Raw genomic sequence first — 26,104 nt, 5'->3', positions numbered from 1 at the left:
TATTAAAAGTCAAAAGATCAAAGTCTTTTCTGAGATTCATTCAATTACATAAGTTTAGTTGCCTTTAAAGTAAAAATCAAAAATTAGATGATGTATGCTATGTACATTAAATAATCTCATAGTGAATAAATACTGGGAAAAAGCCTCTCTGGATAAACTCTAAACTCTGCATCCCCATGTCTGATGTCAAAACCATGTTCAAAATTAGAAATTTGGACATTTTTTGTTGACTGCACAACAATTCTTTTTGTGAGCTTCCATTCCTGGTTAGCAGCTTTCCTCAACAGATATACCATTGCTTCCCTTCTCAAATATTATGGGGTCTCCAAGGCACATTAAATGTTACAGCTTCAAGTTGTAAAGTCTGTGATGCACATATCTATGCTCTGATTGACTTCCCCTTGCTGCTGTTGTTGCTGTTCATCATCTCATGGTACTGGCATCTCCAATTCACTGTAGTTTTCCACAGCAACTATAATTTATCAATAACCTCTCACAGGCTTTCTTCATGGAAACCCTCTTTAACTCATTTGCACGTTCCCTTCAGTTTTTGGCAATCAACTGAAACTGAGACTGTATCTTTACCAATGATACTCCCTGGAATCTCACAGTGCCAAGTCTCAGCTACTCTCCATTTTCTCTTTATACTTTCAAAGCCACCACCACTAGGATGAATCTTATAAATTACCAACTCCACTGTCATCATGAGGTAAAAGCTTGGCTGTCTCTGGAGCATAGCTTCATTGTGATCTCAGAAAATACTTTCCAGATTTTCTCACAGGGATGATGATGTCTTCCTAATCACAGTTAATTTCTTAGTTCAAGCTGACATCAATTGTCAAAGGAATCCCTTATATTGTTGACTCTAAATCCAGATCCACATGGCTGAATCTATAGAATTATGATGCTTTCTGCAACTAGAACATGACCCTCTTTTCTTACTGCATTATTAGCAGCTTTATGTTTTTCATTTATTTCACTTCCTAAAATTTGCTATCCTAGAACTTGCTCTATAACTAACCTTGATCGCAGAGATCTGCATGTCTCTCTCTCCTGAATGCTGGGATGAAAACATGTACCACAGGCCAGAATTTCAGTGTTTCTCTACTTGGAACATGGTGTAAAGAAGGCAGGCCTAGGAATCAAGAGATCTGCTTGCCTCAGTCTCCTGGTATTAAAGGTGTGTTCCATCATGCGTGGAACAAAGTTTAGCTGGGTGAGGTCTGGCCCAAAAATTATCACTCTCTTAATACATTTATCTCATTGAATAGGAGTCAAGTCAATTTCACTTGAACCAAACATATTATATGTTTTTTTTCCTTTTTCAATTTGCTATTTTTCACTAAAATGCTCTTCATGGGACGAAACCAGAGGCTGATACACCTGAGAGCAGAAGGAAGACAAACTCTTCTTCTCTGAGTGACTCCCCTACAGTCCTCAAGACACACAAATCAAGGAGAAGTCTGGGACAGGACTCTTCTTGTTTTTGCCTGCATCCAGAACTGAGTGGTCACACAGCTCTCAGAACACAGATCAGGCTATTAATAAACAGGTCTACAGGAGTGCTGACACGCAGGCTTACAAGAAGATCAAGACACTAACAGAGAGAACAACACAAGCTAACACCAGAGACAACCTGGTGGTGAAAGGCAAGTGTAGGAAGCTAAGAAAAGAAACCAAGACTATTTCATACCACTAGAGCTCAGTTCTCCCTCCAAAGCAAATACTGAATATCCAAAAACACTGGAAAAACATGGTTAAGATTTAACATCACACCTCATAATGATGATAGAGGACTTTAAGAAGGACATAAAAAAGTCCCTTAAAGAAATAAAGGAAAACAGAGGTAAACACTTAGATGCCCTTAAAGAAGAAACACAAACATCCCTTAAAGAATTACAGGAAAACACAACCAAACAGGTAAAGGAATTTAACAAAACAACCCAAGATTTAAAAACAGATATATAAACGATAAACAAATACAAAGGAAGAGAACCCTGGAGATAGAAATCCTAAGAAAGAGATAAGGAGTCATAGATGCAAGAATCACACATAATATAAGAGATAGAAGAGAGATTCTGAGGGCAGAAGATACCATAGAAAACATGGACACAACTGCCAAAAAAAAAAAAAAACAACAGTAAAATGCAAAAAGCTCCTAACTAAAATCATCCAGAAAATCAAGGACACAATGAGAAGATCAAACAAGAATAAGAAGTATAAAAGAGAGTCAAGACTACCAAATTAAAAGTCTGCTAAATATCTTCAACAAAATTATAGATGGAAAATTCCCTAACTTAAAGAAAGAGATAGCCCACAAACATAAAAGAAGCCTACAGAACTCCAAATAGATTGGACCATAAAAGAAATTCCTCCTGTCACATAATAGTCCAAACACCAAATGCACAAAACAAAGAATATTAAAAGCAGTAAAGGAAAAAGGTTAAGTAACATATATAGGCAGACTTATCATAATTAACCAGACTTCTCACCAGGGACTGATCCTGGGCAGAAGTCATATAGACTCTAAGAGAACTCAAATGCCAGCCCAGGCTACAGTATCCAGCAAACCTCTCAATCAACATTCATGGAGAAACCAAGATATTCCATAAAAAAACAAGGTTACACAATAACTTTCCAGAAATTCAGCCCTACAAAAAATAATAGAGAGAAAGCTCTAACCGAAGGAGAGAAATTTCAACTGGGGAAAAGAAAGAAATTTATTTTCTTGCATCAAGCCTAAAGGAAGTGAGACACAAACATAGTTACACCTCAAACAACAAAAATAACAGGAAACAACAATTATTTTTCCTTACTAACTCTTAACATCAAAGGACTCAATTTCCCAATAGAGAGAAATAGACTAATAGACTGGATACTTAAAGAGGACCCAGCGTTTTGCTGCATAAGGAAAACACACCTCAGTGACAAAGACAGCCACTACCCCAGAGTAAAAGACTAGAGAACAATTTTCTCACCAAATGGTCCTAAGAAACAAGTTGAGGTAGCCATTCTAATATCAAACAAAATTGACTTTCCATTAAAAGTTTTCAAAAAGAAGAGGAAGAATTTCATATTCATCAAAGGAAAAATTTACTGAGAAGTACTCTCAAATCTGAGTCCCTCTGTTCCAAATGCAAGGACACCTACATTCATAAAATGAACCTTACTAAAGCACAAAGCACACATTGCACAACACACAATAATAGTAGGAGATTTCAATACCCCTCCTCTCATCAATGGACAGATCATGGAAGCAAAAAGTAAAGAGAGACATAGAGAAACTAACAAATTTTCCGCCAAATGGATTTAACATATATTTTTAGCACACTTCGTCCTAAAACAAAAGAATATAGCTTCTTCTCAGCACCTCATGGTACCTTTTCCATAATTGGCCATAAAATCAGTCACAAAACAGGCATAAACAAACACAAGAAGATGTAAATGATCCCAGGTATCATATCATCTTACTACAGACAAAGGCTGTCTCTTCAATAACAACAAAAGCACAGAAAGCCCATATACACATATAAGTTGAACAATGTTCTACTCAATGATAGCTTTGTCAAGGAAGAAATAAAAAAAGAGAAATGAAATTAAGAACTTTTTAGAATATAATGAAAATGTAGGTACAAGATTCCCAAAATTATGGGATACAATGAAAGTAATGCTAAGAGGAAAACTAATAACTCTGAGTGCTTCCAAAAAGAAACTAGAGGGAGCATACATTAACAACTTGACAGCACCCATAAAAGCTCTAGAAAAAAAAAAAGAATCAAATACACTGATTTAGGAAATAATTAAACTCAGGCCTGAAATCAACCAAGTGAAAACAAAAAAGAACTAAACAAATTAACAACAAAACTAGGAGCTGGTTGTTTGTGAAAATCAACATGACAGATTAACCCTTAACCCGACTAACCAGAGGGCACAGAGAATGTATTCAAATTAACAAAATGAAAGGGAGGAGTTGAACAGTAGTGGCGGTGGTGACTCTAACAACTTGGGACTCAGTGCAAGTACCACAGACTAAACCAAGATCATTTCGAGGATCTTCAGGCTTTCCTCTGTTTTTTGTTAAGTAGTCTCTGGGCAATTGAGGAGGAACATTGGTGTTACAGCTGTGATGTTTAATAAGGAACTTGATCCTGTACAGAAACTTCATGGACAAGATTAAAGAGGTCAAAACAAAGCAACAGACATCTGGAGGACCTGTTGATACTGGCCCAGAGTATCACCAATATCTGGACAGAGAGCTTTTTAACCTTAAACAAATGTTGGTAAAGGAGAGATGGATAAGTTTCCTACCTTCATCTTTGAGGATCCCAAATTTGAAGTCATTGACAAACCCCAGTCTTGAGGAACATATACCATGTGGCAATTTCTAATAAATTAGTAGTAAAACTAACCTAAAATATTCAAATAAACATTCACTTTACAGTTAAGAAATGAAAAGGGAGACATAACAGCAGAATGTGAGAAAATTTACAAAATCATCAGATCCTACTAAAAAAGCCAATAATCAACAAAACTGGAAAATCTGGATCAAGTGGAAAATATTCTAGACAGATACCTGATATCAAATTAAATCAGGATCAAATAAACCATCTAAACATTCCCATAACTTCTAAAGAAATAAAAGAAGTTACTAAAAGTCTCTCAACTGAAAAATACCCAGGATAAAATGGGTTCAGTGCAGCATTCCATCATAACTCCATCGAAGACCTTATACCAATACCGTCCAAACTATACCACAGAATAGAAGAAATAGAAGAAACACTACACAATTTATTTTCTGAAGCCACAATTATGCTTATAACTAAAACACCCAAAGACCCAACAAAAAGCAAGAATTGCAAACCAGTTTCCGTTATGAATATCGATGCAAAAATACTCAATAAAATTCTTGCAAACCAAACCCAAAAACAATTCAAAACAATCGTCCATCATGATCAAGCTGGCTTCATCCCAGGGATGCAGGGATGGTTTAATATACAGAAATCCATAAACATAATCCACTATATAAATGAAATCAAAGGAAAAAAGAAAGATAATTATTTCATTCGATTCTGAGAAAGCATTTGACAAAATTCAACACCACTTCATGATAAAAGTCCTGGAAAGATTAGGAATTCAACATCCAAATCAAAACATAATAAAAGCAATATACCGCAAAACAGTAGCTAATATCAAGGTAAATGGAGAGAAACTTGAAGCAATCCCACTATAATCAGGGAATAGACAAGACTGCACACTCTCTCCCTACTTATTCAATATAGTACTCAAAGTCCAGTCAGAGCAATCAGACAGCAAATTGAGGTCAAACTGACACAAATTGGAAAGGAGGAAGTCAATATATAACCATTAGGAGATGATATGATAGTATATTTAATTGACCCAATGATTCTGAAAAGAGAATTATACGAATTCTAGGTTTAGAAATATAAAATTAAAAGAATAAACCCAGGGCTAAGCCCTGCAGCCCGGACTAGCAGGCCATAAAGATAAAGGAGCACAGGAAACACTGTCCAGGCAGGACTGGCAAGCCATAAAGAAAAGGAGTGCAAGAACCAGCCTGAGTTAATGGGACTGATTCATGGGACGTCTGGCAGGAAGACATCTCCCCCCAGCTCACTCAGGGCCATCCTCCAGACCCTGATAAGCCCCTGACTTCTAACACGTACTCTTTCTGCTTTGTTCTCACTGCTATGTTTGAATGAGCCAATTGTATGTAACCACGCCAAAACCCCCTAGCCTTCTCTATATAGCCCTCTGACTTTTGAGTTTCGGGGCTGACACCTCTGTCTCCTGCGTGTGATATGTGTCAGCCCGGAGATCTCTGTAATAGGTCTCCATAATAAACCTTGCCTTTGCTTATTACATCCAAAATGGTCTCTCTGTGTCTGGGGTCCGTGATTTCCCAAGACTTGAGTAAGGGTCTCTGTGCATGGGATCTTTCATAAATGGGGGCTCGTCCGGGATCTGCGCGACCACCCCAGACTCCGAAGACCCCTTGGAGGTGAGTTGGATGTTTGTCAGAGTGTTTCTGTGTAAGCGGCGCCACAATTGTCAGTCTGTGTCTGTCTCTGTTTTGGTTCCGCCATGTGTGTATATGTATGTGTCTTGGTACCGGTGAAGTCTCACTCTGGTCAGTACTTAGAGAGTGGACGTGGCGTCTCACTCTATGTCTGTGCTAAGAGGGTGGATGTGTATTCCTGCCCTGTGCTAAGAGGGCAGATGTGTGTTCCTGCCTTGTGCTAAGAGGGTGGATGTGTATTCCTGTCCTGTGCTAGGAGAGTGGATGTGTATCCCCACTCAGTGCAGCTGCCTTTGTGGTTCGTGAGGACCCTCTGGCTGCGGAAGTGGGGGAACGCCCCGGGGCCCGCAGACTGCAGCCCCTGGAAGACGTTCCACGGGCGGAGAACAGTCGGAAGAGCCCGGCTGTGGGCAGTCAGGAGTACCTGACTGTGGTTTTCTGGAACAAAGGAGACAGAGTGCTCCTTAGTGTCTGCTGTCTGTGTTCTGTTTCTGTGTTTGGTGTTCTTTTTCTTTGCCATGGGGCAGACTGTGATAACCCCTTTGTCTTTGATGGTGGACCATTGGATGGATGTTAGGACAAGAGGACACTCTGAAATCCTGTTGGGAGGTGGAATCAGATGGTCCATCTCATCCCAAAAGCAGCTAAGGTTAAGCTGCAGTTTGGGCCAGGTACTGAAGGTACCAGACATCTGTGAAAATTGGTTATAGGATGCTTTGTCTTGGTCTCATTTGTCTGGTTTGTTTTCTGTGGTATTGTCGAGTGTCTTTTTGGCTTTTGTTTCGTTTTTGAATTTAGACTGACAACTGTGTTTAAAATCTTGGACTGACGACTGTGTTTGAAATCATGAAACTGTTTGCTTTGTTCGTCAAAGAGTTTACTTGGACCTCTTGGTGCTTAAGTTAAAAGTTAAAAATAATTTGCTTGAGAGAAATTGTTTTCTGCCAGGGAGTTTTGTCTTTCTCTCTTGAGCCTCCTCCCCAAGGAGAGAGGCCCCTCCCTTTACTCCCCTTGAGCAGCCTAGCTGCTGTTAACAGTTGTGTAAACAGACATTAACAAAAACCTTGAGGACAAAACCGCTCGTAAATAAAAAAGTTCCCCAGATTAGGCCTCCGGTATGAAACAAGTATAGTGAGTAAAAAACTTAACTTTATAGACCCCGCTCTAGTGGCGGTGTGTTGGTTGATAGCCAACGTTAATTTTTTAAAAAAACATAGTGTTTTATCTGTGCTTGTGCTCCCAACACACAGTAAGGGGGAGCGAAATTAGCTGCAGAGCTGCTACAGCGAGCATGGGGACTTCTCAAGTCTCACCCAATTTTTCTGGCTCTTCAGGAACTGTTTAAAAGGAAAAGGCTTAAGGTAAAAAGAAACACTACAGAGAGATTTCTTAGTAAATTACTACACCTTGGTTCACGATCTCTGGGAATCTCATGGTGGACAGCTGAGATAAGCTAGAAAAGGATTTAAATTTTGCTTGGGAGCAAGGAATCTTAAAGGCGGAGTTTCAGCCGATATGGCACTTAGTGCGTAGCTGCCTAAAAGATCAGAAATGCTGTCAACAGGCTATAAAAAAGGGACAGGCTGTGTTAGAAATGCTACAGGAAGAATGATCTAAAAAGGCTGAGAGTGAGGTGGGGGAGGACTCTAAAGAAAACAAGAACAAGAAAGAAATTTCTGCTTTTAGTGGCCAGACCTTCAACTCTTGCTCACAGAAAGAGAGTGCTCATTAACAAAAGTTCTTTAGGGAGCCTGCCTTATCTGCTGGCCCTATTCCAAGAGGGGAGTCAGTCTCCAGCATTAAATTACTTTTCTCACTGGTCATCATTAGCATGGAGAATGCCTTTGATCCTATCCCCACAGCAGCCAGTTCCTGCCCCTGTGGTTGAAATGTCCCAGGTTTGGGGACAGAGGAGCCCCTAAAATAGTTTCAAAAAATCTACAACAAACTGTAAAGAACTTTGTTGTGTTTTGCCAGTCAGAATTTAGAATTCAGGCTTTGGCTGTGGCCAAGGTCAGGATTAATGTTTTCTTTTCCATGGGCCCTTAGCCCACTGAGACAGTTTGGTGAAGGACTACTACTGCAGTCCTGATATTCAGAGACATGGAGAGAGCTATAGTTTTTTTTTTTTATTAAAGGTTGGTAATATAGTATTAACAATCTCTTTATTAGATATAAGAGACAAGAAGCCCCAGGTGAACTGGTTACAATTCTTTTGTCAGCTGCTTAGTATCTAACATTCAGGTTCTAACCATCTCTCCATCCTTTTGTTATTAGTTCTTACTAGAAGCCTAGTGCCATTTAGAGGATGGGTCTCTTGAGCGATAAAGCCACTGAGCTGGCACTAAAGGAAGGTACTCCTTAAGTCCAGAGAGACAGCCGGTAACAGATAGGCTGCCCCTCTGCTCACTTTTCTGTTTCACAGACACAAGGCCTTTTTGTCCCAAGAAAGCCTCCTGACTTAGCTGTGTGACTAAATGCTATTTGCCCTCTTCAGTGGACCTCTATTCTCAAGATTCTCTTGTTTTCTCACCATCCCATTTGAGATGCTTGTTAGTAACTGTTACAGGTCTTCTTTACCACCGAGGAAAGACAGAATCCTACTAGAGGCCAGAAAAAATGTTCCAGACATGGATAGAAGGCCCTCACTTCTGCCTGCTCTCTTCAGATGCCTGAAGATAGGGAGTGCTCCAGGTCTGATAGCAGACTCCAAGGGTGGGTCTCTGAGGGACTGAAAAATGCCCCACCAATCTGGCTAAGATAAGGAAAAGATATGAAGAAAAAGTTACAGAAATTTAAAGGGTTAAGCTAAGTCACTGAGAGAGTTATTATATGTTGCTGGGAGTTAGTATAAGTTACAGAAAAAGTAAGGTTAAAAAAAAGAGGTAAAAAGAACAGAAAGCTAGGGAAGAAAAGAGACAAAAAGAAGAAGAAGTTAGAGAGCTAAAGAGAGATAAAAGACAAGAGAGGAACATATACTAGCCACAGTAGTTAGGGAACCTAGGAAGATAGTACCTGACAACAGAAGAGAATTCCTGGCTAAAGATCAGTGTGCCTAATACAAAGAAAAAGGACACTGGGTCAGGGACTGCCCAAGAAAGAACAAGAGGGGCCACTGGAGAGCCTCTCGGTCCTAGAGTGCTGGCTATACACAGAGACAGAAGGGAAGTGTGGATACAGGGATCCAATGCTCTGGGCTCCTATGCCCCCCAGTGGGCCAATATCCAAAGACCTTGAGTGCAAGGGGCTACTGACAACGAACAATACTTATGGACTGCCCGAAGAACAGTGGACCTTGGCATGGGCTGGGTAACCCACCCACTAATTCATGGTCATCCCTGACTGCCCCTATCCCTTGCTCATGAGAAAATTGCTCTCCAAATTGGCTTGCGTGGGCTAAAATGGCTGGGTGAGGCCATGTATATACATATCTATAGACTGTGTATGTGGAGCTTAAGACCTGTCTCAGTGCACCAGTACCTGATGCTGGGAGATGAATGGCTTAGTGCTTTTCTGCTTGGAACACATCACTCCTGCTAGCCGGGCACTAACAATTATCACCCAATCCAGGACTTAAAGTGTGATAGAGTGGCTGATAGAGTGTCCCAAAAGATGGGACCACTGGTCAGCTGCCATGGACTAGATTCTCCACCGGTTGGGGACAATCTGGTCACCTTGCTGCCCAATCCGGACCTGGAGCCACCACAGCACGAGTGTCAAACACTGACAGAAGCACATGGGTGGAGGAAAGACCTCTGCGACTGGCTGATTGACCCCTGCTGAAAGCCGAGGACCTTGTCCACAGACGGGAACAGTTCTCTTCATGAATGAAAGTCAGAGACAAGTGGGTGCTGCCATGGTGGACAAAACAATGTCATCTGGGATGGCTGAACCCCAACCCCCCAGCACATCAGTGCCACAGATGCCTTTGTCATCTCTTAGATGCCCTGATGAAGCCAACAACTGTCAGTACTATTCATTGCCCAGGACATCAGGAAGGAAGAGATTCAGTGACATGGGACAGTAACAAAACAGATAAAGTGGCTCGGGAAATGGCTATGCAGGAGCCTATCCTGGTTACAGGCCTACAAGAAACAGCCACTGGGAACTGGGATTAGACTAAGAGATGGCCTCACTTAGAATGTACAACAGAAGAAAAGGCCCAAGTTGTTTAAAAGATAAAAGGACAATGACACACTTGGGGAGAAAGCTATACCCCCCAAAGAACAAACAAAAAACTCACTTTGCCAAATTAAGAAATGGACTCATTTAGGAGATAAAAAGTTTGTCCAAATAGTTAAAATATATGTAATAGACTTTAAGATTTTAGCCAAGAGAGACAATAAAAAGTATAAGGTATGTCAGTAAGTGAATGCTTAACAAACAAACAAGACAAAGAGACCTAAAAAGTTTAGTAAAAACTCAAAGTGAAGTTCACTGAGATAAAACCAGAAAAATATAATCACAAGTATCTCCTAGTGCTTGTAGATACCTTTTCAGGAATAGATAGAAGGTTTCCTCAGCAAACGAGAGACGGCATCTACAATCATCAAGAAGATACTGGAAGAAATCTTCCCCAGGTCTGGAATGCCCAAGGTAATCTGGTCAGACAACGGCCCTACTTTTGTTGCCAAGGTAAGCCAGGGTGTGGCCAAGTATTTAGAGGTCGATTGGAAATTACATTGTATTTACAGACCTCAAAGTTCAGGACAGGTAGAGTAAATAAATAGAACTCTAAAAGAGACCCTAAACAAATTGACCATGGAGACTGGCACAGACTGGGTGACACTCCTTCCCTCTTGCTCTCTTCAGAGCAAGAAATACCCCTTCCAGATTCAGCCTTACCCCCTTTGAGATCTTATATGGGGCCTCAGCTCCCCTGACTGTATTAGATGATGTTACTGAACCAACATGTCATAGTGCCATAGTAATAATGATTTGTGTGCCAGGCTAAAAGACCTACAGGTGATACAGAAAGAAATCGGCTCACAGCTGACAACAGCCTATGCCCCGGAGACCCCTGAGATCAGTTCCAGGTCGGAAGCAGCTACATTGAGCCCAGACACTCGAGCCTCGCTGGAAAGGACCGTACCTGGTGCTGCTGACCACCCTGACAGCCGTCAATTCTCAGCCCTCACCAGCCACATACTAGCTGTTGGGGCTGAGAGCTGAGACCTAGAGGGACACTCAGCATGTTTGCCCTGGGTTCCATCGGGATAGGTGTGGAAATAGGCTTGATTTCTATTACAAATGATGTAACATTACATATGTTAGTACTCCTAACACTTCTTGGGACTGTGCCTCAGGGATCACAACCTGTATAAGTTTAGAAGTTCTAAAAGACAGTCATGACCTTGGTGTATAGGTTCAGATAGTGTCCAGATTGGAATCCTTATGCTAAAGACTTAGTAAGACACACACACAAAAAAAGGATTGAGAATTACTTAGGGCTAGGGCTATCTAGGTGCTGCAAGGGCAGCACAAGGACATCTGCTGTTGCCCTACAATACAAGGCTTATAGAGAATTCAGAACTGCCATTGACTCAGATATAAAAAGAGAGAAGGACTTTTTAGCTGACCTCCAAGAATACCTAACCTCCCTCTCAGAGGTAGTCCTTCAAAATAAAAAAAAAATCAGACCTGATATTCCTTAAAAAAGGAGTCTGTGTGCTATACTAAAAAAAAAATGTTGCTTCTATACAGACCATTCAGGAATAATTAAAGACTCCATGAATAAACTTAGAAAAAGGTTAGACAAAAGACAGACAAAAAAACACATCAGAGATGGTTCGAGAGCTAGTTTAGTAGATCTCCCTGGATGACTACCCTACTCTCTGCTACAGCTGGGCCATTATTAATAATTTTCTTGGTTTTAGTTTTTGGCTCCTGCGTGACAAACAGGTTAATTGCTTTTGATAAAAATCGAGTGGATGCTGTGCGGTTGATGGTTCTGAGACAACAGTACCAGTCAGTTAGGACAACTGGTGAGACCAAATACGAGACTTGATATCAAAATTCTAAGATTAGAATTATTTAGTAGGAGAAGACGGGAATGAAAAGAGAATTATACGAATTCTAGGTTTAGAAATATAAAATTAAAAGAATAAACCCCAAAAGGCCACAGACCCAGGGCTAAGCCCTGCAGCCCGGATTAGCAGGCCATAAAGATAAAGGAGCACAGGAAACACTGTCCAGGCAGGACTGGCAAGCCATAAAGAAAAGGAATGCAAGAACCAGCCTGAGTTAATGGGACTGATTCATGGGACGTCTGGCAGGAAGACATCTCCCCCCAGCTCACTCAGGGCCATCCTCCAGACCCTGATAAGCCCCTGACTTCTAACACGTACTCTTTCTGCTTTGTTCTCACTGCTATGTTTGAATGAGCCATTTGTATGTAACCACGCCAAAACCCCCTAGCCTTCTCTATATAACCCTCTGACTTTTGAGTTTCGGGGCCGACACCTCTGTCTCCTGCGTGGGATATGTGTCAGCCCGGAGATCCCTGTAATAGGTCTCCGTAATAAACCTCGCCTTTGCTTATTACATCCAAAATGGTCTCTCTGTGTCTGGGGTCCACGATTTCCCAAGACTTAAGTAAGGGTCTCTCTGCAATTCCACCAGAGAAATAGTAAGCCTGATAAACAACTTCAGCAAAGTGGCTGAATAGAAAATTAAGTCAAACAAATCAGTAGCCTTCTCAAAGTATAAACAGTCAGCGAAAGAAATTAGGGAAATGACACCATTCATAATAGTCATAAATAATACAAAATACCTTGGTGTAACTCTAACCAATCACGGGAAAGATCTGTGTGACAAGAACTTCAAGTCTCTGAAGAAAGAATTTAAAGAAGATCTCAGAAGATGGAAGGATCTACCATGCTTATGGATTGGCAGGATAAATATAATAAAAATGGCCATCATGCCAAAAGCAATCTAGAGCTCCCATGCAAACCCCATCATAATTCCAACTCTATTATTCATAGAGTTAGAAAGAGAAATTTGCAAATTCATCTGGATATCGAAAACTATCCTCAGCAATAAAAGAACTTGTGGAGGAATCACCATCTTGGACCTCAAGCTGTATTACAGAGCAAAAGTAATAAAAACTGTATGGTCCTGGTAAACAGAAAAGAAGATAGATAAACAGAATAGAATTAAAGACCCAGAAATGAACCCACCCCTATGGTCACTCAATATTTGACAGTGAATTAAAACCATCCAGTGGGGAAAAAAAGATAGCATTTTAAACAATTTTTGCTGGTTCAATTGGAGGTCAGCATGTAGAAAAATGTAAATCATTCTATTCTTATGGCTATGTAAAAGGCTTAAATACAAGGGGATCTAGGACCTGCATATAAAACCAGATACACTCAAACTAATAGAAGAAAATGTGGGGAAGAGCCTCGAATACATGGGCACTCTGAAAAATTTCCTGAACAAAACACCAAAGGTTTATGCTCTTCAAGAATGGACAATTGGGACTTTATAAAATTGCAAAGCTTCTTTAATGCAAAGGACACTGTCAATAGGACAAAATTAGAGCCAATTGATGGGAAAAGATCTTTACCTATCCTACATCTGATAGAGGTCTAATATCCAAAATACACAAAGAAATCAAGAAGTTAGATTCCAGAGGTCAAATAACCCTATATAAAAAATGTGGTACAGAGCTAAAGAAGGAATACTCATCTGAAGAACATTGAATGGCTGAGAAGTACCTAAACAACTATTCAACATTCTTCATCATCAGGAAAATGCAAATGAAAACAACCATTAGATTTGACCTTACACCAGTCAGAATGGCTAAGATCAAAAACTCATATATAAACAGATGCTGGTGAGGATGTGGAGAAAGAAGTGTTCTTAATTGATGGTGGGATTTCAAGCTAGTAAAACCACTCTGGAAGTCGCTCTGGAGATTCCTCAAAAAATTGGATATAGTACTGCCAAATGGCCCACCTATACCACTTTTGTGCATATACCCAAATGATGCTTCAACTATAACAAGGACACATGCTCAAATATGTTCATAGCAGATCTATTTATAATAGTCAGAAGCTGGAAAATACCCAGATGCCTCTCAACAGAGGAATGGATACAGAAAATGTGATACTCCTACACAATGGTGTACTATACAGGTATCAAAAACAATAACTTCATGAAATTTACAAGCAAAGGGGTGGATCTAGAAATGTCATCAGGAATGAGGTAACTGAATCACAGAAAAACACACATGGTATGCATTCACTGATAAGTGGATATTATCCGAAATGCTCTAATTACCCAAGATACAATCCATAGACTACATGAAGGTCAAGAAGAAGGATAATCAAAGTGCAGATACATCAGTCCTTAAGTGAATGAATAAAATTAATCATAACAGAAGATATGGAAAGATATATATATACCAAACACAGACAATATTGATGAAGCCAAGAAGTGCATGCTGAAAGCAGCATGATACAGCTGTTTCTGTAGAGGCTCAGACAGAGCAGGACAAATACAGAGGCAATTCTAGCAACAAACCTTTGAACTGAGAATAGTGTTCCCAATGCATAAGTTGGAGAAAGGTTTGAAGGAGCTAAAGGGGCTTGCAATCCCATAAGAACAATAGCAAGCAACGGGAGCTACCAGGGACTAAACCACTACCCAAAGAATACACATGGACAGACCCACAGCTCCAGCCACTTATGCAGCAGAGGATGACTTTATTGGGCACGAATGGGAGGAGAATTCTTTTGTCCTTTAAAGGCTGGACCTTAGTGTAGAGGAATGTCAGGGAGGTATGGCTGGGTTAGGGATGGGGAACACCTTCATAGAAGTGGAAGATCAGATGGGATGGGGTGTTATGTATGGGAAACAAGGAAAGGAAATAGCTTGTGAATTGTAAATTTTAAAAATCCAAATATTTAAATATATAAATCAATGAATCAACAAGTAAGTAAGTGAGAAAGTAAATAAATAAATAAATAAATAAATAAATAAATAAATAAATAAATAAATAAATACTAAAGCAGAGAGCAAATTCTTTGCCTTTCTGGGGCTCTTTCAAAACTTTCCTTTGCAATGCAATCAGTAAAATTTCTTAAACCTCAGGTATATTCCTCAGACAAGGACAAAAATATAGTCACATTCCTGGCCAAAATACCACTAAAACATTCTCTCGGCCACATATTAACATTCTTTTCCACTGAGAACTCCTAGGAATGATCTCCACAAGCCAAAGCAATCTCAGTAACAAAGTCTTCCATATTTCTACTAGAATGACCCATTAAGCTTAACTTAACTTATTCCACAACTTTACCCATCCAATGTCCCAAAATCATAATTTATCCAAATGAAAACATGGTCCAGCCTATCATAGCAATAACTCAGTTCTTGTCATCAACTTCTATGTTAGGGTTTGACTGCTGTGAACACACACCGTTACCAAGTCAACTCTCATAAAAAAAATTAATTGGGGCTGTCTTATATGTTGAGAAGTTCAGTCCATCATTTTTGTTGTAAAAATATAAAAAATAAAACGGTATTGGTATCTTTTACCCTGCTAGGTCTAGCACCTCGGTGCCCCAAGATATCTGATACACATCTTTTTTGTTTCATCTTTATTAACTTGGGTATTTCTTATTTACATTTCAATTGTTATTCCATTTCCCAGTTTCTGGGCCAACATCCCCCTAAGCGCTCCCCCTCCCCTTCTCTATGGGTGTTCCGCTCCTCATCCTCCCCTCATTACCACCCTCCCCCCAACAATCACTTACACTGGGGGTTCAGTCTTGGCAGGACCAAGGGCTTCCCCTTTCACTGGTGCCTTTATTAGGCTATTCATTGCTACTTATGAGGTTGGAGCCCAGGGTCAGTCAATGTATAGTCTTAGGGTAGTGGCTTAGTCCCTGGAAGCTCTGGTTGGTTGGCATTGTTGTTCGTATGGGGTCTCAAGCCCCTTCAAGCTCTTTTCTAAGATTCCTTCAGCAGGGGTCCTGTTCTCAGTTCAGTGGTTTAATGATGGCATTTGCCTACGTATTTGCTGTATTCTGAATGTGTTCTCAGGAGAGATCTACATCTGGTTCCTGTCAGCCTGCACTTCTTTGCTTCATCCATTTTATCTAGTTTGGTGGTGTATAATTATGGGCCACATGTGGGCAGGATCTGAATGTGTGTTCCTTCTGCCTCTGTTCTAAACTTTGCCTCCCTATTCCCTCACAAGGGTATTCTTGTTCCCCTTTAAAAGAAGGAGTGAAGCATTCATATTTTGGCCTACCTTCTTGAGTTTCATGTGTTCTGTGCATCTAGGGTAATTCGAGCATTTGGGCTAATATCCCCTTATCAATGAGTGCATACCATGTGTGTTTTTCTGTGATTGTATTAGCTCACTCAGGATGATATTTTCCAGTTCATTGCTTTTGCCTATTAATTTCATAAAGGCATTGATTTGATAGCTGAGTAATATTCCATTGTGTAAATGTACTATATTTCCTATATCCATTTGTCTGTTGAAGGGCATCTGGGTTCTTTCCAGCTTTTGGTTATTATAAATAAGGCTGCTATCAACATAGTGGAGCATGTACATCTGTTATATGTTGGAGCATCTTTTGGATATATGCCAAGAAAGGTATAGCTGTGTCCTCAGGTATCTCAATGTCCAATTTTCTGAGGTACCTCGAGTCTGATTTCTATAATGGTTTTACTAGTCTGCAATCCCACCAACAATGGTTGAGTGCTCCTCTTTCTCCACATCCATGCCAGCATGTGCTGTCACCTGGTGTGAGTTGGAATCTTAGGGTTGTTTTGATTTGCATTTCCCTTATGACTAAAAATGTTGAACATTTCTGTATTTGTTTCTCAGCCATTCAACATTCCTCAGCTGTGAATTCTTTGTTTAGCTCTGAACGCCATTTTTTAATAGGGTTATTTGTCTCCCTGCAGTCTAACTTCTTGGGTTCTTTGCATATTTTCGATATGAGCCCTCTATCAGTTGTAGCATTGGTAAAGATCTTTTCCCAGTCTGTTTCTTGCCGTTTTGTCCTGACAAAAGTGTCCTTTGCCTTACAGAAACGTTGCAGATTTTTGAGATCCCATTTGTCGATTCTTGATCTTAGAGCATAAGCCGGTGTGTTTTTTTTTGTTTTTTGTTTTTTGTTTTTTTTTTTTTTGTTTTTTTTTTTTTCAGGAAATTTTCTCCAATGCCATGTGTTCAAGATTCTTCCCCACTTTTTCTTTTATTAGTTTCAGTCTATCTGGTTTGATTTGGAGGTCCTTTATCCACTTGGCCTTAAGCTTTGTACAGGGTCATAAGCATGGATATATCTGCATTCTTCTACATGCTGACCTCCAGTCTTGGCAGAAACACATTCCAACTTCTTGGCCGCCCAGGGTCTCCTGCTGCCGCATACTTTTCTACACTGAAACCATCACATAAAAGAACACACAACACAATATTCTTAGATCCAATAGATAAGATATAATTGCCCACTTAAACATACAAAGCTCGGTACCATCCATCATTTAGGAACATTGATAACAACTTGTAATACACCAAGCAAGATCTTTTCATCAGCCTCCATTGCCCTTCCACAGCTTCTCCCTCCCTCTTCTCTCCTCTTGTCTCTTCCTTTCTGTTCTAGTCTCCTCTTCTTCTTTCAAACTTCTCTCCCGTCCATCCTTCCTTCTCCTCCAATGACAGGCCTCCTTCTATCCTATACCTGCCCCTCACCTGTACTTTACAAATTCAATGGGGAGAAGGTTCTGGTGAAGTCAACTATTCCTGAGTACATGAGGAGGCAGCTGTCCTTGGGGCAGTGGGATTAGCATCAAAATGCATATAACTTCAGGGCTAATCACAACATATCATCATCAAGGCAAAAATATGGCAGCATCGAGGCACACGTTGTGAATGCAGAGCTGAGAGTTCTACATCTTCATCTGAAGCCTTCTAGTAAACTAACTTCTGTGCAGCCCAAATGAGGGTCTTATGGCCAATTCCCGCAGTAACAAACTTCCTCCATCAAGGACACTCTTACTCCAAAAATGCCACACCATCAAATAGTGGCCCTTCCTGGGCCAAGAATATTAAAACTACTACAGGCCTGTTAACAAATAATAGCCAGTTAATAATCTAAGGTAAATTCACTCTTATTCAGTACACCTGGAGGAAGCACAAGAATGATTTTGTGTTTTGAAGAAACTTTAGTCACAAGACTCATGTCTTTTTTCTTTCTTTGCCCTCAGAGTTTCTCACAAACATTCAGAAATCTCCTTACATGTCTTGATTCCTGGACTGTGTTCCCACAAGAGGCTATGTATCTGGGATATCTAAGAGTGAGAAAGTTTGGCGAATTAAAGCAAAGATATTTGGTCATATTTTCATATACAGTAGGCAAAAAGAAGCAGGAAGTCATGATGTGATATAAAACTTCAAAGTCTATCCCCAGTGAAGTACTTTTGCTGTCAAGGCTCTACCACCTACATGTTCCACAACCTTCCCAAACAGCAAGCACATTGAAGTTGGGACTGAGTATATAAACACAGGACCTTAAGAGAGTCTTCACTTATGCAAACTACCACAATCTCCTACTAACCATCCACTAATAATAAAGAAATTACAAAAAAGCAAAAACTCTACATTATTTTCTATGGGAATATTTGTGGTCCCTTTGATAAGAGGACCTTAAAATATATTATAATTTTTAAAGTGCATGAGAGAGTATTTGATACTATACAGTCAAACACCCCTCTGATTTAAAATGATTTTAAAAAAACAAAAAGAAATGTGGGGCACAAGTCTGGGACAGTAGTTTTGATGTTATATGATGATGCTCTGGAGAATCATGTAGTCATCATGTAGCAGAAATAATCACTATAGCAATTGTGAATCCATATAGAACCTTCAGTTACCACAAACATTGACATACCACCTCTTTGTCCTACCCTGTCAGATAATGTATCTCCTGGAGACAGAAGCACCCCTAAATTAGCATATTGGTCTACTTAACAGTGATTCCTAGAACACATTATAAGACATTTCAATTAATAATCATCTGCAGCTAATCCCTGCTAGCACTAATCCAAATAAATATAGTCATTTAGACTACCAGATTTGCACATATTTCCAAACCCCTATAACAATTCACTCACTACTAAGTATTTAGAACCATTCATTTTTCAGGTTTGTAACCACACTCAGGAAAACAAAAATGGCTAATTGTATCCATGATAGATGAAGCAAGACTTTGAGATGAAAATGGGTTGAAAAGTCAAATATTGTAAACAGAGGAAGAATGTGTTGAATTCATGTAGAATAGTGGTTTCCATTCTTCAGGATGTGACAAATTGGGGCCCAAATGACCTTTACACAGGTTCTTGAAGACCATTGGAGGAAATTATATTATGATTCATAAGAGTAACAAAACAACAGTTATGAAATAGTAACAAAATTAATTTTATGATTTGGGGTTACCATATCTTGTGTAACAGTATTAAAGGGGCATAGTATTAAGAAGTTTGTGAGACACTGCTTTAGAATTTCCTTGAGGAACTAAGGGGAAGGATCAGGATCACCTTTTAGTAGTATCTTGCACATAAAGGAGATCCTGTAGAAAGGGAAGAAAATACCACCTCCAATTCTCAAGGTAACCAATAGAAGAGGATTCATCTAGGAAGTGATGGGGCAGAGAACTTTGTTAAATGTTTCACTCTGCTGAATCTATTAGAGGAACTTTAAAGAAGATACTTCAAATGATTTTGTGAAAACCCTCTTTTCTTCCTGGGACTTGACACACAGCTCAGCCTAGCATGCAAGAAGCCCTAAGTTTCATCTCTGACGCTTCATGAAGCATGAACAAAGTTGTCTGTGTAAACGTGCATCACCACAATCATGAAATAGAGGCAGGATGGCAAGCAGTTGGTAGGTACATAGTGGGTAAGAACAGACCAAGATACCATGATATGTGAGCCTTGTCAAAGAGAGAGAGAGAGAGAGAGAGAGAGAGAGAGAGAGAGAGAGAGAGAGAGAGAGAATGAATCTCTCTTTTTTGCTTAGATGCCATCCTGGAGAGAAAGTACATTAAAAAGTGTGAAGCCATAATGACTGTTAAGGTTTCTTTCTTTTTTTCTGAAATATGGCAGTACATTCTCTATGAGCTCCCTTTATTTACTTAAAGGATCATAGGGTACTGACAACCTAGAACAATACTTTAGCTATGAGCAAACAGGAGATCTTCTACCTGCAGTTTATTTTGTCTATTCTAGTTTTCTTCACTTATTGACAATCCACGTAGATAATATCCATCTTGGGGCAAAACAACATATTCAGATCACCTTATAGAGTAAATCAAATCACTGGCGCAATATTGACTCACTTTAGAGTATAAAATGATTAAACATCTTAGAAGTAAAATTTGCCTACAAAAATGTAATTTCAGCTAAAGAAGCTGGGTATGATGTGCTGGTCAGTGTTTGATATGTTAATTAAGCCAGTTACCTAAAATGAATTTTTTATTAATGCCAGCTAATATTTACTGATCTTTTATTATGGCTAGCCAATGTGCTAACTGACATTAACTGTACCCTGTGAGGGAGGCTCTTATCTACCTTCATAAATAAGGACAAGGACCAAAGAAAACCCCACTGTGTTTAATAAGTTTAATTTATAATATTATTTCCTTATACAGAGATCTCTCTGGCAGTCTAGAGAATGAAATCCATATCCTAACACAATGAATGTGACAGGCTCAGGCAAGGGCTCAGTGGTAAATATTTGCAGGAAAAAGTACGAGAACAACTCACAAAGCACACATCAAAACCCTGAGAATGGCAGCACAGCCCTGCAGTGGTAGCACAGGCCTAGAGTACTAGCCTTTGGAGGACAAAACAGTAAAACCCCAATGCTTGCCAGCAAACAATTATAAAAATATCAACACACTCTTGGTGAAGAAACAGACCTTATCTTAGAAGACAAAGTGTAGTTCCCCTGAAGGTGGACAGCTAAAGTTGTCTACTTGCCAACACATATAGATACCTATATGCCCGCACATACAAAAAAACTTTTTTGTATTTTGATGAGCTGGAAGTCAAACATGTTATGACAGAGGACCTATAATAGAATTAAAGAGCGTCTATGGAGGTTATTTGGGGAATAGCATGAACATAGGAACACTTTTTGGATAATAACTGAAAAGGCTATTACAGCACATCTCTCATTGTGGACATGTTTCTATGGTAGAAGAAAGTGGATCCTCAACACATTTATAGTAACACTGGAGTCTGGTTTTATCAAAACCCAGTCATAGAGCAGAATTACCAGTTGTATATAACATTTTTTACTTTTGTTGACTACTTTTCATCTTTCTCAATAAAAAAAAATCCATCTTCATCAAGTCCAAAGTCTTGACAGACAACTTGCAAAAGCCCTAGACTATTTGATGTCCCTACATGGTGTTGTGTTCCTACCTGGAAGGGACGTTGAATTGTAAAATGATGTAAAATGAGATAGGCCTATTTGGGGACCCTGAGTACCACTGATACTGAGTTGTAATTACCTTTGTCAGAATACTACAGGAAAGAAAATTTCAAGGAGAGCAAGCAATACAAATAAACAATAAAATGGAGGCAATAAAAATACTTAAGTAAAAGTGTTGCCCTATTGATTGTCATCGCTAAGGTAATGTAACTACTCTAAAAATACATTTGTATCCCTCTCCTTGACTATCAGACTATTGCAACAACAGTCCCTAAGAAACTAGAATTCCTCCCGAGTTCTCCTGATTCCAAATGGAAATGTTGAGGGTGGATGCATTCAAATAGAGCTTATCTCCTGGAAAAGAAATCCAAGCAGTTTGGACAAGTTATCAACCATGTTGATTCTCTGTGTAATATTAACCCAAATGTCATGTCAGGATCCTGACAACACTCTTATTTGGGCCATTGGAACTCTTTGTTTCTGTTCCCAATGTGACCATGTTGAATAAATCTCTTCTCTCTCTTTTTTAAAATTTTGTTAATTTCTGTCCTTGCCTTATAGAGAATGGATGGTTGGACATAATGTTTCTAGGCTGCCAGAGTCTAGCTCTTACTCCAACATCTCTGATAATAATTCTTTGCATCAATGTTTGTAAATCCTTCAGGAAGGACCTGACCCCTACTGAACAGTCTGTGCACATCACTGTTTTCCTGTTACATATAATCATTATTTAAGCAAAAACATTTGCATGGCCAAATAATCGTATACACATCAATTACATGGTAGTAATCTGGCATCATCAATTTCTCCTTGAATTTCAAGTTAAAATACTAAAGCATAAGACAATCCTCTTAAAAGTCTTATGTTGATGGGTGCCAGATCAATTTGCTCAGGTCTGTTCTTGAGAAAAAAAATGGTAAAAAAAAGGATACCATAACTTAAGGAGAAAGACAAATAAACCCAGTAAAGAAGAGAATAGGACACCACAAAGATGCTTCTACAACATCCCTCTCAGTTCTAGAACACAGCTGAGTGACAGGTTCAGCCATCAAGAAATCACACTAACACTGCTGTTGGTTTTGTCATTTTTTGTTCAATGTTGAGGCATTTATTTCAGGAAAGTAACCTTTTAAGTTATGATTTTTTTCATTCAAGGACTAGAGAGATGTCTCTGTGATTACAAGCATGGATGATATTCCAGAGGACTTGGATTAACTCATCCAACACCCACATGACTGCTCATTGTTACTTAAGTTCAGTTACTTAAGTTAATTCGATGCTCTTTTCTGATCTCCACAGCACCAAGCAGGAACATGTTGTACATAGATAAGCAATTATAGGCAAAACATTTATTAATTTAAATTAAAAATAAATAAATTGCCCTGAGCAGATATTGGGAACTGGCTATGTGCATATTTCCACAGCGCCCCGAGGAAGCCCAAAACCCAGATGCTCTAACATATCCAGGATCAAAGACGAGGAGACCATAACTGCCCCAAGACCCAGAGTAACTGGGGCCACCAGGATCCAGGGCCACAGAAACCCCTGGTCAGCCAATGTCATAGTTTCCTTCCAATCAGAAACTGTGCTGTGAGCAGACCAGGAGTACTGGCTCTGCACCCTTTCCCAAAAAACCCAGAGAAAGCTCAACTCCGAAGTGCTCCCACAAGCCTTGGATCACAGTTTGGACCTGGACTCAGAGCATACCTGTGGTGTTGACTCTGCCTCCACTCTTACAGAAGCCAGACGGAGCCCGACACCCAGGTGCTCTGAAACAACCAGGATCCCAGGATACAGGATCACAGGATCTCAGTATCCCGAGATCACAGAGGAAGCCTAACTCCCAGGAGATTGGCACACACAAGAGCACTGGAGCTCTGACACACTCAAGATCACAGCTTAGGCCACTTTATCTTTCCCAACATCCAGTGTAACTGGGACCCCCACAAGAACCAGGGGAACACAAACTCCTGCTCAGTCAGAAGCAAGTTCCTTCCAGCTTTCATCTGTGCTTAGAGCAAACTGAGGGCTCTGGCTCGCTACCCACTCCTGAAACACAAGGAGAAACCTTGGCTCCCAGGAGCTATAACCCAGCAGGATCTCAGGAACTGGGTCAAACCAGGAATTCAGGATCTGAGAGAAATATTGACAGTCAGGAGCTCTGACACAACAGAATCTCAGGATCAATGAATCCCCGAATCAGAGGATCACAGAGAAAGCTGGACTCTGAAGAGTTCTGAGAAAACCAGAATCACAGGAGGGACAGTTTCCAGTCAGAAACAGCATGGACAGGTAATAATAGAGATAGCCAGATGGACAGAGACAAGCACAAGAGAATAAACAATAAAAATCAAGGCTCCTTGGCTTCATCACTACTCACTTCTCCCACTACATCAAGTCCTGGGTACCCGATCACAACAGAAAAGCAAGACATGGATTTAAAAACCACATCTCATGATGATAATAAAGGACTTTAAAAAGGACATAAATAACTACCTTAAAGAAATACAGGGCAACACAGGTAAACAAGTAGAAATCTTTAAAGAGGAAACAAAAAATCCCTTAAAGAATTACAGGAAAACACAACCAATCACGTGAAGGAATTGAACAAAACCATCTAGAAATAGAAACAAGGGACAACCCTGGAAATAGAAAATTAAGAAAAGAGATCAGGGGTCATAGATGTAAGTATCACAAACATAAAAAAAGATATAGCAGAGTGAATCTCAGGGGCATAAAATACCATAGAAAACATTGACATAGAAGTCAATGAAAATGTAAAATGCAAAAAGCTCCTAACCCAAAACATCCTGGAAATCCTGAAAACAATATGAAGAAAAAGCCTAAAGATCATGGGTATAGAAAAGAGCTAAGATCCTAACACAAAATGTCAGTGTATCTTAAACAAAATTATAGAGGAAAACTTCCCTAAAAATAGAAAGAGCTGCTAAAGAACATATAAGAAGATTACAAATGACAAGTGACTGGACCAGAGAAGAGAATCCTTCCAACACATAATAATAAAACACCAAATCCACAAAACAAAAGTAAAGAATATTAAAAGTAGTAAGGCAGAAGGGTCAAATAATATATAAAGGCAGACATATCAGAATTATACCAAATTTCTTAACATAGATTCTAAAAGCCAGAAGATCTTGGACAGATGTCATACAGACTCTAAGAGCAGACAAATGCCAGCCCAGACTACTATAACCAGAGAAACTCTCAATTACCATAGACAGAGAAAACAAGATATGCCATGCTAAATCCACATTTACAACTAGATCAAGGACCACCACATAAAACCAGATACACTGAAGCTAATAAAAGAAAAAGTGGGGAAGAGCCTCAAACACATGGGCACTGGGGAAATTTTCCTGAAAATAACACCAATAGCTTATGCTGTAAGACGAAAAGTCAAAAATTGGAACCTCATAAAATTGCAAAGCTTCTGTGAGGAAAAAAACACTGTCATTAGGACAAAATGGCAACCAATAGATTAGGAAAAATCTTCACCAATCCTACATCCCATAGAGGACTAAAATCCTATATATACAAGGAACTCTAGAAGTTAGACTCCAGAGAATCAAATAACCCTATTAAAAACAATGGGGCACAGAGGTTAACAAAGAATTCTCAGATGAGAAACACTGAATACCTGAAAAGTACATAAGAAATGTTGAACATCCTTAGACATCAGGGAAATGCATATAAAATCAAACCTGAGATTCTACCTCAATCCCAGTCAGAATGGCTAAAATCAAAAACTCAGATGACAACAGATGCTGATGTTGATGAGGAGAAAGAGGAACACTTCTCCATGGTTGGTGGAATTTAAAGCTGGTATACCCACTCTGGAAATCACACTCCAGGTTCCTAAGAAAATTGGATATTGTACTACCTGAGGACACAAATATACTACTCCAGAGTACATAACATATATACTCCAACATATAACAAGGACACATGTTCCACTATGTTCAAGTTCATAGCAGCCTTACTTATAATAGCCAGAAACTGGAAACAACCAGATGATCTTCAATGGAAAAATGGATACAGATAATGTGGTAATCTACACAATGTACTCAGCTATTAAAAACAATGACTTCCTGTAATTCTTAGGCAAATGGATGTAACTAGAAAATATCACCCTGAGTGAGGTGACTCAATCACAAAAAACAAACAAACAAACAACAACAACAACAACAACAACAACAACAACAAGCATGGAATGCATTCATTGATAAGTGAATATTAGCCCAAAAGCTCAGAATATCCAAGACACAATAACACATGGACCACATAAAGCTCAAGAAGAATGACTAGTACAGGTGCTTCAGTCCTTCTTCGAAGGGGGATTAAAAATAGAGACAATGTTTGGAACAGAGATTGAAGGAATGGCCATAAAGAGCCTGACCCACTTGGGGATCCCACCCATATACGTACAGCCACCCAACACAGACAATATTTCTAAGAAAAAGAGGTGCATGCTAACAGGAGACTGATAGAGGTTTCTCCTGAGAGGCTTTGCCAGAGCATGACAAATACAGAAGCAAAAGCTTATAGCCAACAATTGAACTGAGAATGGGCAATACATTGGAAGAATTAGA

This window comes from Rattus norvegicus, chromosome 4 (assembly GCF_021556685.1).
Source record: "Rattus norvegicus strain SHRSP/BbbUtx chromosome 4, alternate assembly SHRSP_T2T, whole genome shotgun sequence".
Taxonomy (NCBI): Eukaryota; Metazoa; Chordata; class Mammalia; order Rodentia; family Muridae; genus Rattus; species Rattus norvegicus.
The sequence above is the reverse complement of the archived record's forward strand: the minus strand, read 5'-3'. Positions refer to the sequence as shown.